Source organism: Petaurus breviceps, unplaced genomic scaffold (genome assembly GCF_028583685.1).
Source record: "Petaurus breviceps papuanus isolate PSGF00001 unplaced genomic scaffold, PetGlider_PUasm1.0 86662, whole genome shotgun sequence".
NCBI classification, from domain to species: Eukaryota; Metazoa; Chordata; class Mammalia; order Diprotodontia; family Petauridae; genus Petaurus; species Petaurus breviceps.
In genome coordinates this window covers 1-17141 of record NW_027186774.1, presented here as the reverse complement: position 1 = coordinate 17141, position 17141 = coordinate 1, and the positions used below count along the sequence as shown (strand labels likewise).

At 39.1% G+C, this 17141-nt stretch overlaps 1 pseudogene; it reads left to right on the top strand.

Moving 5' to 3' along the window:
* Positions 1-224: 224 nt before the first annotated feature.
* LOC138176335 (survival of motor neuron-related-splicing factor 30 pseudogene) lies at positions 225-949 on the top strand (annotated as a pseudogene).
* Positions 950-17141: the final 16192 nt, after the last annotated feature.

The window sequence follows — 17141 nt, the reverse complement described above, 5'->3', positions numbered from 1 at the left end:
AGATGGGATGACTGGGTTCAGAAAACAGCAGATAAGCCATCTGGGCTGAAACACAGCACATAAAGGGGAGTAGTTTGGAAGTCAGTTGAAACTCAACTGTGAGAGGTTTCCAGTGTCCTTCCCAATTGACTGACTGACTCTTTTCTCTTCTAAGATCCCAGTTAGAGTGGTCACTACATCTGTGAAGAGAGAGCAAGGGCCACCACCTTGGTACCACATAAAAAATGTGTGAAGAACTAGTACAACAGATGATTAACTCCAAGGTTCAGCTTCAGCAAGTCGAGGCAGCCTTATATCAGAATCAAGAAAATGAAGACTTGCTCAAATTGAAAAAAGATCTGCAACAAGTGATAGAGCTGATCAAACAGCTTCTTCCTTCCCACACCCAACCTTCATCCTCCCTGAGAGGCACGGAAGGTGACAATCATGTCTTCGATCAGCTCCGCCCCTCCTCGGAAGTGGGGGATAACTGCCTGGCCATCTGGAGTAAAGATGGCCAGTGTTACAAAGCCACAATTGAGGAGATCAATGAAGAGAATGAGACTGTGGTCATCTCATTTGCTGGCTATGGTAATGTTGAAGTCACGTCTCTGCTGAACCTGAAGCCTGTGAAGAAGGAAGAGAAGTTAGAGGAGGCTGACAGTAAGGACAAGGCAAAAAAGGAAAAGCTAGCCCTGCAGCGAGAATATAAGAGAAAGAAATCCTGGAAAAAAAGCTCAGCGAGCCAAGGAAATGGATCAGCAAAGCGAGGTTCAGAAGAACAAATGGCAGCAATTCCGCAGCAAGGCCTGCTTGAAGAACAAAAAAGGCCAGGTCAAAAAGAGCATCTTTGCTTCCCCTGAGACCATAAATGGTAAGGTAGTGATTGGAACATGTGGCATTGCAGATAAACCCCTGACAGTTTCAAAATAATGCAAAATACCATGTCCACCATTTGATGCCTCAGTAACTAGAGATGTAGGTTGAATTGTTCTGTGTAGGGGTCTACAATTCCCTTTCCAGTGCCATCTTTTTCTAAAGGCAAATTATTTGTTAGCTACAAAGGAAGAGATATTTGTCATTGTTACCTGACTTCAGACAATTTGACAAAACTTGAGGAAATTGCTTTTGATTACTGCTTGCTCCTTGCCTGATTTTCTTCATTTCATTTCTGCCATTATATGGTACAACTCAGAGTTTGTACCCTACTAGAACTTTGCTAGGCTGACACTACCTGAATACAGCACTTAGATAAAGCCTTGACTTTCCAGATGACCAACTTTTCTGCCTGAGAACTGAACTATTTCTAAAGTTATAACTTCAATTTGCAGGTCCTGATAGTTTGCAGCATATCCCAATAGCCATTAGAGGTTCTTGGTAAATCACCAGCCTACTGAGCCAATGGACTCTTCCAGCATTCTCTAACTTCAATTTAAGATCTAGCTGTTCTCATCAAATGATGCCTAGACCCAAGTTCAAAACAAAGGAAGCTTTTTCACAAAAGAAGTGTTTCCACCCCTATAACTAGGATCTCTAGCCCTCTCTGAAATTATTTCAGTCTTCTTGTATTTTTCATTGATACATGTTGCTTTCTAAGAAAAGCCACGTTGAAGAACAGCTAGCTTTCATAAGTTTTCTATGGGCTGTTGTTTGTCAGTTGACTTTCATTTCTACCACTGGAGCCATTTTAGGCTTGCATAATGTTTACATGACAAAAACAAAATCAAAAGCTAACGTAGAGCCTAATATACAATGAAAATATTATTTTTGTAAAAACTTAGGCTGAACTAATGAACAAAAATTATTCCAGAATTTTTGCCATTAAAAGCAATTATGTTTCTTATGTATTCATCTAAACATAATTTTGTAGTATATCAAGTACTTGTATCTAGGTTTGTGATTTTTGTTATCTAGAGACAGATGCTGACATTCAATGATGTAAGTGACCATTGCAATTACCAGAGTGGTACTCATTCAAATCCAAATCCTGCCAGGAATGGTTTGGAACAGGCTCTATAAATCAAAACTAACAAGTAGATGGAATCCAGAAAAGGTGTGAAAGACATTTATGAAATAATGCAAAGTTGGGAAAAAAGAAAAGGAAAATTGAAAGAATGGGATACACCCAATCTACAGTTATGGAAGAAGAAAAAGGAATGAAAATAAAAATATAAAGAATCAGATTGAGGACTTAAAGGAAGTGACTGAAAAGTTGTTCCAACTCTCTATGCATTGAAATTAGTTGATTTAAATGGTTGCTTAAATAGATTTGGCTGGCAGAACTGACATTCAAAGGAAGATGTTTTAATGAGATGTTTTGTTTCAAAAATAGAGAAAACGTGTTTTCTACTAAAGAAAAGTTGATTATTTCTATGACAAGTGTATTAGAGTTTTGTATGTTTGGCATTTATTAAAGTATTTTTACAATCTAAAAGGGAAAAATGGCAAGATGAAGATTTGTTGCTTTGTCCTACATGCCATGGGGAGCCACTAAGGTAGGGTCATGATAGAGTCTGACTCAAACTTTAGGGTGGTTCTATTTTGGCAGCTATGTGGAGGGTGGATTGGGGAGAGAAGAGAGACTGGAAGCCAGGAGTTCCATCAGGAGGTTGCAACAGAAATCTAGATGAGAAGTGATTAAGGGCCTAACTTGGGTGGTGGCTTCATATGAGTGGAGTGAAGAGGGTGGACAGGGGGCAGCTAGGTGGCACAGTGAATAGAGCACTGGCTAAGGAGTTGGGAGGACCTGAGTTCAAATGCAACCTCAGACACTCAACACAAAACTAGCTGTGTGACCTTGGGCAAGTCACAATCCCAATTGCCCTGCCTTCCCCCTCCAAAAAACAAACAAATTGGAAACTAAATAATTTAATCCTAAAGAATGAGTGGGTCAAACAAGAAATCATAGAAGCAATCAGTAACTTCATTCAAGAGAATGACAATAATGAGACAACATACCAAAATTTGTGGAATGCAGCAAAGGCGGTTCTTAGGGGAAGTTTTATACACCTGAGTGCATACATGAATAAATTAGAGAAAAAGGAGGTCAATGAATTGGGCATGCAATTAAAAAAGCTAGAAAAAGAACAAATTGAAAATCTGCAATTAAATACTAAATTAGAAATAATGAAAACCAAAGGAGAGATTAATAAAATTGAAATTAAGAAAACTATTAAATTAATAAATAAAAGTAAGAGCTGGTTTTATGAAAAAAAACAATAAAATTGATAGACCCTTAGCCAATATGATAAAAAATAAAGAAAACCAAATTATGAATATCAAAAATGAAAAAGGTGAATCTACTTCCAATGAAGAAGAAATTAAAACAATAATTAGGAATTATTTTGCCAAATTATATGCACATAAATTTGACAATCTTAGTGAAATGAATGAATATTTACAAAAATATAAGCTGCCCAGATTAACTAAAGAGGAAGTAAATTACTTAAATAACCCCATCTCACAAAAAGAAATTGAACAAACCATCAGTGAATTCCCTAGGAAAAAATCTCCAGGGCCAGACGGATTTATTAGAAAATCCTATCAAACATTTAAAGAAAAATTGATTCCAATACTCTACAAACTATTTGGGAAAATTAGTGAAGAAGGAGTCCTACCAAATTCTTTTTATCACACAAACATGGTACTAATACCTAAATCAGGAAGAGATAACACGGAAAAAGAAAATTATAGATCAATTTCCCTCATGAATATAGATGCAAAATTTTTAAATAAAATATTAGCAAAAAGACTACAGCAACTTATCACAAGAATAATACACTTTGATCAGGTAGGATTTATTCCAGGAATGCAAGGATAGTTTCATATTAGGAAAACCATCAATATAATTGATCATATCAACAATAAAACTAGCAGAAACCACATGATTATCTCAATAGATGCAGAAAAGGCTTTTGACAAAGTACAATATTCTTTTATATTAAAAACACTAGAAAATATAGGAATAAATGGAGCCTTCCTTAAAATAATAAGTAGCATCTATTTAAAGCCATAAGCAAGTATTATATGTAATGGGGATAAGCTAGAAGCATTTCCAATAAGACCAGGGGTGAAACAAGGGTGTCCACTATCACCCCTCTTATTCAATCTGGTACTAGAAATGTTCGCAGTAGCAATTAAAGAAGAAAAAAAAATCAAAGCAATCAAATTAGGCAAAGAAGAGACCAAGTTATCACTCTTTGTGGATAATATAATGATATACTTAGAGAATCCTAAAGAATCAAGTAAAAAACTGCTTGAGACAATAAATAAATTTGGCAAAGTTGCAGGATATAAAATAAACCCACATAAATCCTCGGCATTCCTGTATATTTCTAATGAAATTCAACAGCAAGAGATATAAAGAGAAATCCCATTTAAAGTTACTGTAGACATTATAAAATATTTGGGAATCTACCTGCCAAAACAAACCCAGGACCTATATCAACACAACTACAAAACACTTTTCACACAAATAAAGTCATATCTAACTAATTGGGAAAACATCAATTGCTTGTGGCTGGGTCAAGCTAATATAATAAAAATGACAATTTTACGTAAATTAAATTACATATTTAGTGCCATACCAATCAATTTACCAAAAAATTACTTTATAGACCTAGAAAAAATAGTAAAAAAAAATGTATTTGGAAGAACAAAAGTTCCAGAATATCAAGGAAATTGATGAAAAGAAATGCTAGGGAAGGTGGCCTAGCTATACCAGATTTCAATCTGTATTATAAAGCAGCAGTCTTCAAAACTACTTGGTACTGGCTGAGGAATAGAGGAGTGGATCAATGGAATAGATTGGGTACACAAGACTTAGCAGTCAATGACTATAATAATCTACTCTTTGATAAACCCAAAGACCGTAATTTTGGGGATAAGAACTAACTTTTTGACAAAAACTGCAGGGAAAACTGGAATATAGTATGGCAGAAACTGGGCATAGACCATTATCTAACACCGTGTACCAAAATAAAGTCTAAATAGGTGTGTGATCTAGGTATAAAGGCTGATACTGTAAGCAATCTGGGAAAGCAAGGAATAGTTTACCTGTCAGATTTATGGAGAGGGGAAGATTTCATGACCAAACAAGAATTAGAGAGCATTATAAAATGCAAAATGGGGGGGGGCGGAGCCAAGATGGCAGAGTAGAAGCACGACCCTCCCGCGGCTCCGGCTTCCACCCTCCCCAATCCATGTAAAAAGGGGACTCTAAACAAACTTTAGAGCTGCAGAACCCACAAAATTACACAGAGAAGCTAACCTCCCGCTGAGAACAGCCCAGCAGGCCGGCAGAAATCGGCCAGCGCAACGCTCTGGGAGCAGAGCCCAGCCCCACCCTGAGGCTTTAGCCCCAGGGCGGGCCTGACCAGCCCCCAGCCAGAGGGACTCCAGATCAGCAGCAGCTGTGGCCGTTTCCAGATTTATCAATACATAGATGCGAAGGACAAGTTCTAATAAGGAATAATAGCGGGCGACAGCACAGCAGCCTGCGTGGGAAGGTGCGGCGGCAGCAGCAGCACAGCGGGCCCAGGCCGGGAAGGCGCAGCGGCCTGTGTGGGAAGGTGTGGTGGACACAGGCCTGGAAGGGGCCTGATCAACTCGGAGGGCAAGTCTTCCCACCAACCACAAGGTCCACTACCAGGCCTATCACCAAAGGGCTGGGACTGGAAAGAGCAAGCCCCTTTCAGGACCTCCAAAGACAAGGATGGCAGAGTGAACCCCACTTGCTCCAAACCCCTCCTCTGACACTGAAAATATAGTAACTCTTGCCCCAGGGCAAAACTCTCTACAGTAAAGGCTTGGGATCCTAGAGGAAGGGTGTGGCTAGGACACTGCCTCAAAATGGGTAGAAAGCAGACTACAAAGACAAACACTCTAGAGTCCTACTATCCTCAGAGGGAGGAACCAACCTCAGAGGGAGACACTGTGGACTCCACACCCACAGCTGAGACTTCAACAGGGAATGGATCCCAAGCACAGAAGGCTCTCCTAGATGAGATCAAAAGGAACTTTGAAAGCAAAATGAGAGAGATAGAAGACAAAATGAATAATTCTCTCAAAACGAAAATAGCAGAATTCGAAAAACATTATAATGAGGAAAATATCTCTCTAAAAAGAAAAGTGTATGATATGGAAAAGGAGCTTCAAAAATTAACCAAGGAAAATGATTTGCTAAAAACCAGAATTAAACAAATGGAAACAAATAACTCTATGAGGAACCAAGAATTAGCCAAGCAAAACAACAAAAATGAAAAATTAGAAAAAGAGGTAAAATACCTCAAAGAAAAAATAACTGACCTGGAAAACAGATCCAGGAGAGATAATCTGAGAATCATAGGCCTACCAGAAAATTATGATGAAAAAATGAGCCTGGACAACATTCTCCAAGAGCTCGTTAAGGAAAACTGCCCTGAGATACTAGAACCTGAGGGGAAAATAGAAATTGACAGAATCCACCAGACACCTGCTGTAAGAGATCCCAAACTGAAAAATGCTCGAAATGTTGTGGCCAAACTCCAGAACTACCAGATAAAAGAGAAAATACTTCAAGTGGCCAGAAAGAAACAATTCAAATATCTAGGGTCCACAGTGAGGATTGCACAGGATTTGTCAGCCTCCACACTGAAAGATCGGAGGCAGTGGAATACAATTTTCAGGAAGGCAAAACAGCTCGGATTACAACCAAGGATCACATACCCAGCGAGACTGAGCATATTCTTCCAGGCAAAGAGATGGTCATTCAATGATATAACAGAGTTCCAGACCTTCTTAATAAAAAAGCCAGAACTCAATGGAAAATTCAACCTCCAATTACGAGAAGCAACAGTGACTTAGAAAGGTAAACAAGGAGAACACACATCATTTTAGAGGGAAAGAGGGGAGGGAGAGGAGCTTCGCATGAGATCTGTTCCTGTCATTCTTGATGCGAAGAAAAAATAGCATACCTCATTAAGTATAACAACATCCTACAGGCAGTAGGAGGGGGAAAGGGTTACAAAAGGGGGGTGGGAGTGATTTGTAGGGAGGGAAGTAGTAAGGGGAAAAGGGGAGGAAAAGGGAGGGGGGCTGAAAAGGGAACACTGAGGGAGGCAATGGTCAAAAGGAAAACTATTAAGGGGGGGAAGGGAGAAGGGAGGGAAAATACGAACATTAACAGGGGCAGGAATAGGATGAGGGGAAAGAAACAGATAACAATCATAACTGTAAATGTGAATGGAATGAACTCTCCTATAAAACGGAGACGGATAGCAGAATGGATTAGAAATCATAATCCTACAATATGCTGTTTACAAGACACACATTTGAAACAGAGGGATACACACAAGGTAAAGGTAAAAGGTTGGAGTAAAATATATCATGCCTCAACTAAAGTAAAAAAAGCAGGGGTAGCAATCCTTATCTCAGATAAAGCAAATGCAAAAATTGACCTAATTAAAAGAGATAAGGAAGGAAACTATATCCTGTTAAAAGGCACCATCGAGAATGAAGCAATATCACTACTTAACATATATGCACCAAGTGGTGTAGCATCCAAATTCCTAGAGGTGAAGGTAAAGGAATTAGAGGAAGAAATAGATAGCAAAACTATACTACTGGGAGACCTTAATCTCCCCCTATCTGAACTCGATAAATCCAACCTCAAAATAAACAAGAAAGAAGTTAAAGGGGTGAACAGGATTTTAGAGAGGATAGGTATGATAGATCTCTGGAGAAAGCTGAATGGGGATAAAAAGGAATATACTTTCTTCTCAGCAGTTCATGGCACATATTCAAAAATTGACCATGTTCTAGGGCATAAAAACCTCACAATTCTATGCAGTAAGGCAGAAATATTAAATGCATCATTCTCAGATCATGATGCAATAAAAATTATATGCAATAAAGGGCCAGGGAAAGACAGACTAAAAACTAACTGGAAATTAAACAATTTGATCCTAAAGAATGAGTGGGTCAAACAAGAAATTATAGAAACAATCAGTAATTTCATTCAAGAGAATGATAATAATGAGACAACATACCAAAATCTGTGGGATGCATTAAAGGCAGTTCTTAGGGGAAGTTTTATATCCCTGAGTGCATACGTGATTAAATTAGAGAAAAGGGAGCTCAACGAATTGGGCATGCAATTAAAAAACCTAGAAAAAGAACAAATTCAAAATCCCCAATTAAATACTAAACTAGAAATATTGAAGACTAAAGGAGAGATTAATAAAATCGAAATTAAGAAAATTATTGAACTAATAAATAAAACCAAGAGCTGGTTTTATGAAAAAACCAACAAAATTGATAGACCCTTAGTCAATATGATAAAAAAAAAGAAAGAAGAAAACCAAATTATGAGTATCAAAAATGAAAAGGGTGAATCTACCTCCAATGAAGAGGAAATCAAAACAATAATTAGGAATTATTTTTCCCAATTGTATGCACATAAATTTGACAATCTTAGTGAAATGGATGAATATTTAGAAACATACAAGCTGCCCAGATTAACTGAAGAGGAAGTAAATTACTTAAATAATCCCATCTCAGAAAAAGAAATTGAACAAGCCATCAGTCACCTCCCTAGGAAAAAATCTCCAGGGCCAGATGGATTCACTAGTGAATTCTATCAAACATTTAAAGAACAATTGATTCCAATACTCTACAAATTATTTGGGAAAATTAGTGAAGAAGGAGTCCTACCAAATTCTTTTTATGACACAAATATGGTACTGATACCTAAATCAGGAAGAGATAAAACAGAGAAAGAAAATTATAGACCAATCTCCCTCATGAATATAGATGCAAAAATTCTAAATAAAATACTAGCCAAAAGACTACAGCAACTTATCTCAAGAATAATACACTTTAATCAGGTAGGATTTATTCCAGGAATGCAAGGATGGTTTAATATTAGGAAAACCATCAGTATAATTGAGCATATCAACAATAAAACTAGCAGAAACCACAGGATCATCTCAATAGATGCAGAAAAGGCTTTTGACAAAATATAACATCCATTCCTATTAAAAACATTAGAAAGTATAGGAATAAATGGAGCCTTCCTTAAAATAATAGGTAGCATCTATTTAAAGCCATCAGCAAGTATTATATGCAATGGGGAGAAGCTGGAAGCATTTCCCATAAGATCAGGGGTGAAACAAGGGTGTCCACTATCACCCCTCTTATTCAATCTGATACTAGAAATGTTAGCAGTAGCAATTAGAGAAGAAAAAGAAATCAAAGGAATCAAGTTAGGCAAAGAAGAGACCAAGCTATCACTCTTCGCAGATGATATGATGATATACTTAGAGAATCCTAGAGAATCAAGTAAAAAACTGCTTGAGACAATAAAAAAATTTGGCAAAGTTGCAGGATATAAAATAAACCCACATAAATCCTCGGAATTCCTATATATTTCCAATGAAACTCAACAGCAAGAAGTAGAAAGAGAAATCCCATTTAAAGTTACTGTAGACATTATAAAATATTTGGGAATCTACCTGCCAAAACAAACCCAGGACCTGTATGATCATAACTACAAAACACTTTTCACACAAATAAAGTCAGATCTAACTAATTGGAAAAATATCAATTGCTCATGGCTGGGTTGAGCTAATATAATAAAAATGACAATTTTACCTAAATTAAATTATATATTTAGTGCCATACCAATTAATTTACCAAAAAACTACTTTATAGAGTTAGAAAAAATAGTAACAAAATTCATCTGGAAGAATAAACGGTCCAGAATATCAAGGGAATTAATGAAAAAAAATGCTAGGGAAGGTGGACTAGCTTTACCAGATTTCAATCTGTACTATAAAGCAGCAGTCATCAAAACTACTTGGTACTGGCTTAGGAATAGAGGAGTGGATCAATGGAATAGATTAGGCACACGAGATTCAGAAGTCAATGACTACAGTAATGTATTGTTTGATAAACCCCCAGACCCTGGTTTTTGGGATAAGAACTCACTATTTGACAAAAACTGCTGGGAAAACTGGAATATAGTATGGCAGAAACTGGACATAGACCATTATCTAACACCATATACCAAAATCAAGTCTAAATGGGTTCATGATCTAGGTATAAAGGTTGATAACTGTAAGCAGTCTGCTAATACAAGGAATAGTTTACCTATCAGACTTGTGGAGAGGGAATGACTTTATGACGAAACAGGAATTAGAGAACATTATAAAATGTAAAATGGATAATTTTGACCACATGAAATTGAAAAGTTTCTGTACAAATAAAGCCAATGTAACCAAGATTAGGAGGGAGGTGGGAAATTGGGAAAGAATCTTTACAACCTATGTCTCTGACAAAGGACTCATCTCTAAAATATACAGAGAACTGAGTCAAATTTATAAGAATACAAGTCATTCCCCAATTGATAAATGGTCAAAGGATATGAACAGGCAGTTTTCAGAGAAAGAAATTAAAGCTATCTATAAGCACATGAAGAAATGCTCTAATTCACTATTGATTAGAGAAATGCAAATCAAAACAACTCTGAGGTACCACATCTCACCAGTTAGATTGGCTAAGATGACAAAACAGGAAAATGACAAATGCTGGAGAGGATGTGGGCAAACTGGAACATTAATGCATTGTTGGTGGAGTTGTGAACTGATCCAGCCTTTCTGGAAAGCAATCTGGAACTATGCCCAAAGGGCTATAAATACTTTCATACCCTTTGATCCAGCAATACCACTCCTAGGGTTATATCCCAAAGAGATCATAGAAATGGGAGAAAGACCCATATGTACAAAAATGTTTATAGCAGCTCTTTTTGTTGTGGCAAAGAATTGGAAATTAAGGGGCTGTCCATCAATTGGGGAATGGCTGAACAAGTTGTGGTATATGCATGTTATGGAATATTATTTCGCTATAAGAAACGGGGAGCAGGCGGTCTTCATATTTACCTGGAGAGGCTTAAAAGAACTGATGCTGAGTGAGAAGAGTAGAACCAGGAGGAATTTGTACACAATTATAGACACAACGTATGTGTGATGAACAACTTTGATAGACTGGACTCTTTTCAACAATGCAGGGATATAAGTCAATCCCAAAAGACACATGATGGAGAGAAAAACGTGCATCCAGAGAAAGAACTAGAAAGAACTAAATTTATATCCAGGTGGAAGCAAAATACCTGATCTTTTTCGTTCTCTCATTTGATTTTATGTCCTCTTTACCATTTTTCATTCCAGCTGGTATAATCCATCCTTATAACCTGACCATTGTATAATGTGAAAGTATTTACAGATCCTATACTTGATTATAAGACGCCATGGGGGGGAGGGGAAGGAAGGGGACAAAATGTGAAATTCAAGGAATTGTGGAATTGAATCCTGTAAACTAAAAGGAAACAAACAAGTTAATAAATTAAAAATTGAATTTAAAAAAATAAAATGCAAAATGGATAACTTTGATTACATGAAACTGAAAAGCTTCTGTACAAACAAAGCCAATGTAACCAAGATTAAGAGGGAAGTGGGAAATTGGGAAAAAATTTTTACAACCCTATGTCTCTGATCAAGGCTTCATTTCTAAAATATACAGAGAATTGAGCCAAATCTATAAGAATACAAGTCAGTCCCCAATTGATAAATGGTCAAAGGATATGAACAGGCAGTTCTCAGAGGAAGAAATTAAAGATATCTATAAGCATATGAAAAAATGCTCTAAATCACTATTGATTAGAGATGCAAATCAAAACAACTCTGAGGTACCACATCTCACCAGTCAGATTGGCTAAGATGACAAAACAGGAAAATGATAAATGCTGGAGAGGATGTGGAAAAATTGGAACACTAATATATTGCTGGTGGAGTTGTGAACTGATCCAACTATTCTGGAGAGCAATCTGGAACTATGCCCAAAGGGCTATAAGTAATTTCATATCCTTTGACACAGCAATACCACTTCTAGGGTTGTATCCCAAAGAGATCATAGAAGCGGGAGGAAGACCCATATGTACAGCTCTTTTTGTGGTGGCAAAGAATTGGAAATTAAGGTGATGCCCATCAATTGAGGAATGGCTAAACAAGTTATGGTATATGAATATAATGGAATACTATTGCGCCATAAGAAACAAAGAGCAGATGGGCTTCATATCTACCTGGAGAGGCTTACATGAACTGACACTGAGTGAGAAGAGCAGAATCAGGAAAAATTTGTACACAATTACAGATATAATGTATGTGTGATTGATGGGGGGTGGGGAAACAGGATCCCGATAGGTTCAACAGGGCGTCTGGAAAGAATTCAGCTCAGCCTTGCTTGGAGTTAGAGTTGAGAAAGTTTATTGTTACACTTCCATGAGAAGCGGCAAGAGTCCTTTAGGGGATCTTCGAGTGAGAGGGGTACATGCTTTTACCTTTAAAGGGTAGGGCTGCCATTGTCAGGGCTGACCTGACAGGAGGGGCCTCAATGCATAAACAAAGGTCAGAGCCGACCAAGAGGAGCATGTGAATAGACAGTTTAGATAAGATTTGGGCCAGGTCGTTAAGGAGACAAAAGGCAAGGATAAAGAAGGGTGTGGACCAGGCCTGGGAAGAAATCAAGAGATTAAGTAAGAACAAAAGGGGTCGGAAGGGTGTTGCCTAGATGGAATGTGGGATAGGGGGAAGGGGCAGAACTCAAGGGCTGGAAAGGACAAATCACAACTTCACAGACTGGCTCCAGAAGTTGGTCTGACCTAGACCCCAGGTACCCCATCATGATGACCAACTTTGATAGACCAGACTCTTCTCAGAAATGCAGGGCTAGGGGCAGCTAGGTGGCACAGTGAATAGAGCACTGGCCCTGGAACCAAAATGACCTGGGTTCAAATCCGGTCTCAGACACTTAACACAAAAACTAGCCGTGGGACCTTGGGCAAGTCACTTAACCCCAACTGCCCTCCAAAAAGTGAAAAAAAAGAAATGTAAGGCTATATGTAAACTCCAAAAGACTCATGATGGAGAGAGATGTCTACATTCAGAGAAAGAACCAGAAAGAACAGAGTTTGAATGTAGATTGAAGCAAATTATCTGCTCTCTTTCCTTTTCTTGTTTGGTTTGGTTTCCTCTTTCCCATTGTTCATTTCATACAATACAATCCTTCTTTATAACCTGACCAATGTCTAATGTGAAAGTATCTGCAGATCCTATACCTGATTGTATGCCACCATGGGGGAGGGGGGGAGGGGAAGAAAATTTGAAACTCGAACTGGGGAACTGAATCTTGTAAACTCAAAGTAAACAAATTAATAAAGACAAAAAAAGAGGATGGACAGGAGATACATTAGATGGGGCGGGGGAGAGGGGCTGTGGTGAGAAAGTGGGAAGGGTCAGGGATGATTCCAAGGTTGCAAACCTGAGTGACTAAGAACTATATAGTTATGTCTAGTTCATAATAAAAAAAAATTTTAAAACATTACTGTACCCATAACCAAAACAGGGAAGTTTGGAAGACAGGTAGGGGTTGCTGAGCCAGGGAGAGAAAATTAGTTGTTTTGGATGTTTAATTTGAGATGCCTAGAGGGCATTCAACTGAAAAAGAAAAAAGGCTAGGGCTGATTTATGCAGATGTGGGTGCTGTAAGTATAGCAGGGAAAATTAAACCCCTGGGAAACAATCTCACCAAGGGAAAAAGCAGAGGGAGAAAAGAGCCCAGTACAGAGCCTTGGGGACACCCCCAATTACATGGCAGGACATGGATGATGATCTAGCAACTGGAGGCTAAGCAGGTAAATCAGGAAATAGTAGTGTCACAAAAACTAGAGAGGAGAGAGAATCTAGGAGCAGGGAGTGTTTGTGCCAGAAGCTAACAAGAGGTCAAGGTGGATAAGGACTGTGAAAAGGTCTTTGGATTTTAATGACAGGGCTAAAATCCACCACAGTGTAAAGGATTAAGAAGTGAACAGGACCCCAGAGTGGAGTCTAGCTGTGAGGGGGAGGGACAGAATTTAGAAATCAAAACTTTAAATAAAAATTTTCAAAAAAATTTTTTAAGGTTTGAGCAGAAAAGTCTGGAACACCCAATATACAGAGTTCAGTAGAGTCAATTAGGGAACAATAAAAGGACTGCTATCCAGCAGTGAAGGCCCAAATGAGATTAGATGACAAATTTGTAATGGACCCAATCAGTACAGTTGTGTGACTTTATCCAGTAGCACATGCATAAGAAAAAAGTGGATGGTCAGGTAAACCCAGGGTTGGAGTTTGGCAAGGCATGAGCATCAAGGCAGGGGGATGGGGTGGGGGTGGGCGGGAAGAATTCAAGAGTAAAGGACAAAATAGTGTAGAAAATGTTATTATAGAGTCAAGATCATAAAGGAAAAAAAGAAACTCCAGAGCTGAGGTAAAGGACTAGGAAAGGAGAGGAGGTAGGGATAGAGTGACTGGAGGCCACAATTTGAAGAAATAATAGATTTAGGAAGAATGAGGCACAAGTTAAAAATGTAGACATAAGAGAATGTAGTCAGAAAAATTTCAGAGTTCTGTATGGTAAAGGTAAAGCAATTATGGATGATGGCAAGATCAAGGGTCCCTGTGTGTGGCTAAAGTGGAATAAAAGTCATAGAGACTGAGATTAATCAACTGGCCAGGATATTAGGGGAGATAAAAACATGAATACTGAAGTCCCAAGTGTAAAAACTGGAGTTGGGATGAAGAGTAACGGCATTTATTAACAACAAGATTAGAGCACCTGTGTGGGATAGGGAAACCCTAACCCAAATTGACTACTCAGAAAACTCTCAAAGTGAAAATAGAAAGTTTTATTAGAATCTCAGGAGAAGCGGACGGTCCAATCTCTGGTACTGCACCGAGAGAGAGGAGGCCGCAGTACAGAAGCTAAAGCTGGGTTAAATAAGCAAGGGTTACCCACCCCTCTGTAAGGGTTATGGGATTTAAAGATCTTCCATACCCCATTGGACTTGCTGACATAGCAGGAATGGGTGGAGCAAGAGGAAGCAGAAGCCAAGCTAGAGTTCCTGTGGTGGCTAGCAGTGGCGGCAACGGCGGCAGAGTCAGCAGCAGCAGCGCGAAGCCCTTTTTGAGTCAGCCAAAATTTCTGCTAAGGACTCCTGCTGAGGACTGCCAGGGGCCAGAGCTGCTGGGAGCGCACTTCCGGGACGCTGGGTGGTTGCTGTGAGTGGGGAGAGGAGGACCTTTGCCTGAGGTAGCCTGTTCTGTTTTAAAGGCTTGAGAATGTGGGTGCTTTCTACTTTATCTACCTGTGCCAATTTCATAACTACTCTGATGGCTTTCACTTTCTGATTTGGGGACTCAGTCTTTTGGTATTTTAATAAATTTTCTAGCTTATTCCCCCATATAGCAAGCCTGATGCATTTTGTGGTGGATAATTACATCAGCATATCTGTAATTTCCATAGGCATTGTGAATATGGCATTGCTGATACATTTGGTGACAAGGATGGGATCACAAAATGTCAGGCATCTATTTGGAAGCAGGGGGCTTTAGAGGGAGAAATGGCTATTCCAGGATGGGAGGATTTGCCTTATTCCTCTCTAGCCAGAGAATGGGCTAAAAGCACAGGGCCCTGTGAAAACTGGGAACCAAGGCTAAAAGAGGGAGAACCTGGAGATTTGGAAAGATGTTTGCAAGGAATACCCATAGAACCAGGCAAAGAACTGGCAGGAGTGTGCAGGAGAGGCTGGGTGCTGCTAACAAGTTATCGCCTTAAGTGTAAAAGTAGGGATAAGCTGCTGGAGGAAAGAGCTTGGATGGCTAGGGAGTCAGCTGGTTTGCCTGAGGATTCTTCTGTGTCACAGCATTCAGAAGAGCAAACTGGAGGGACTCATGTGGTCCAGGAGCAAGCTACTGTTCATGTAGCTAAAAGGAAGCGAAAAACTAGCAGAAGGAATGTGCATGCAGCTTTTGTACAGGCTGGGCAGAGTTGCCCTGACAGCTTCCAGGAGAATGTGTGTGAGGAGAATGGAGCAAGGTTAGATGAGGAGTCTTCTAATGTAAAAGCTCTCCCCATACGAAGAAGAAGACAGGAGAACCACTGGGGCAAAACAGAGTCCAGGGAGATAATTGAGGATTTCACTCAACAGGAGATCACTGATATATTGAGTAGATTCGCCCAAAGAATGGGGGAGTCTTTAGTGTCTTGGATAGTAAGAATCACTGATGAAGGCGCTGGAGGAATAACACTGGACAATGAGGACTGTTTAAAATTCATAAGTATCAGTCAGAATCCTTTTGTACACCAAGCTTTTAGGGATCACCATATGCAAGGAAGTAACAACAAAACTAATCTGCTAGCCTTAGCTGCAGAGGGATGAAAAAAGCAATATCCTACTGAATCTATGTGGCCTAGGGGAGACAGACCCTGGTACTCACTTAGAGACTGTATGAGAAAACTAAAGGAGGAGGTAATGAAAACTGCTATCCTGATTGGAGATGCAAATGCATATTATGATACCCCCCTAGGAGTTCCTCATAGAACTATCATAGTGAAGACGGCTCCTCCTGCACATAAGCATCTAATTCTGACTCTATTAATTGGAGAAATAGGGCACCCTCTTTCAGAGGTGCTGGATAAGATTTCACAATTAAGCGATTTAGGGGAATGGGAAAAAGACAAATTGCCTCGAAAGAAAACAGTAAACAGCCAGAGAATTCAGAGACAAAATAGACCAACAAGAAGGGAACTGTTTACTGCTCTATTAAGAGCAGGGGTGGACTTTAGAAGAATAGATGGTATTCCAACTGAAGAGCTGCATAAGCTGTACCAAGAAAAGGTACTTAGCATTAGAATGAACAGGGAAGCAGGAACCACCCCTGCAGGTATTTCTGAATCTGAATCTTTGTATCCAAGTTTGCCCCACCTTCAGGGGGAATAGGAGATAGGCCAAGCCCCAGCCCAGATAAAAGAAATATGCAGGAGAGATTGCATAAACCCCATATTGGTTTAACAATATATTGGAAGAATGGATCAACTACTGTGACTAGGGCACTGCTTGATACTGGGGCTGAGGCCACACTTATCTATGGAAACCCTGATAAGTTTAAACATGGAACTCCTATTACCATCACAGGTCTAGGAGGCGCTGCAATATCAGCCAGACAAGTTAAAATAACAATGAAAATTGGGCAGTTACCTAAGAAAGAATATACTGTGGTTGTTGTACCCATTCCTGAATACATCATTGG